This window comes from Trichechus manatus, unplaced genomic scaffold (genome assembly GCF_000243295.1).
Source record: "Trichechus manatus latirostris isolate Lorelei unplaced genomic scaffold, TriManLat1.0 scaffold00074, whole genome shotgun sequence".
In the NCBI taxonomy this organism is placed as follows: Eukaryota; Metazoa; Chordata; class Mammalia; order Sirenia; family Trichechidae; genus Trichechus; species Trichechus manatus.
The window spans coordinates 13,179,803-13,181,066 of NW_004444010.1; positions in this window are offsets into that span (position 1 = coordinate 13,179,803).

A 1,264-nucleotide genomic window follows, 5' to 3' on the forward strand; every position below is an offset into this window, starting at 1 on the left:
TGGGCACTGGGGAACATAGCAATATATAAGACAGAAAGGGTCTTTAAAGTTTACAGAACACTGAGACCTAGAAGGAAGCCATATACATATACACTTGCTTATGTAGACTAAAAGATGATAAAAAGAGACAAGAAAACTCTCACTTTGTCAACAGTTTCAATCTCACTGGGTGTTAAGTTTTGCCAGGGTAGAAACTGTTTTTTACTGAGTTCTATATCCCCAAAAACACAAACCAAACCCACCACCATCAAGTCAATTTCAAGCCATAGTGACTCCATAGGGTTTCCAGGGCTGTAAATCTTTACGGAAGTACACTGCCACATCTTTCTCCCACGGAGCCACTGGTGGTTTCCAACTGCCAACCTTTCATTTAGCAGTCAATTGCTTTACCAGCACCTAATATTCAGCTGGAGCCCTGGTGGCATAGTGGTTAACAGCTTGTCTGTTAACCAAAAGGTCAGCAGTTCAAGTCCACCAGCTGTTCCTCGGAAACTGTAGGGGGCAGTTATACTCTGTCCTACAGTGTTGCTGTGAGTCATAATGACTCAAAGGCAACAGGTTTGGTTTTAATATCCAGCCAATGACAATTACCCTCAATAAGCTGAAATTCTTTTCCATTACACCTTCTTAGAGGTGCAGACAGACATGCTAATATAAGATTGACTTCATTCATTCCTTGCCCCGAGCAAACTCTTAGTAAAATTTTCAACACATACCCTAAATCAAAGAAATACAAGGCAGAATAAATGATCAGTCTTTGAATAATTAAACGAAAGCTGAGTAGAATGTTTATTGCCCATGCAGGTAGAGCCAGGACAGATTATTTTCACACAAGACTATGTTTTTTTCCCTCGCTACAAGGGAATGTCCCCATTATTCCACTAGCAGGCCAATCTTCTTTGCCGTCAATGAAGGTAACCTTTGTGAGAAGCAGGAAACAAGACTAACAAAAATGATGACCTATGGAACTGCATCAAAGAATTACAGAATCCAGAAGATGCTATACATCTACGATGTCAGATCATCCCGTGGCATAGGAGAGGAGTAGCAGCACTAATCTTGGCAAAAAAGATGACATGAGCAGAAGGAACAATTAAAAACCTTGCTTTTTCTCCTCTTTATCTCTCAACATTTTATGTCATTAAGGAAGGCTTGTTATTGTTGTTGTTCTCGTTAGGTGCCATCGAGTTGGTTCTGACTCATAGCAACCCCATGCACAACACAGAACGAAACACTGCCCAATCCTGTGCCATCCTCACAATTG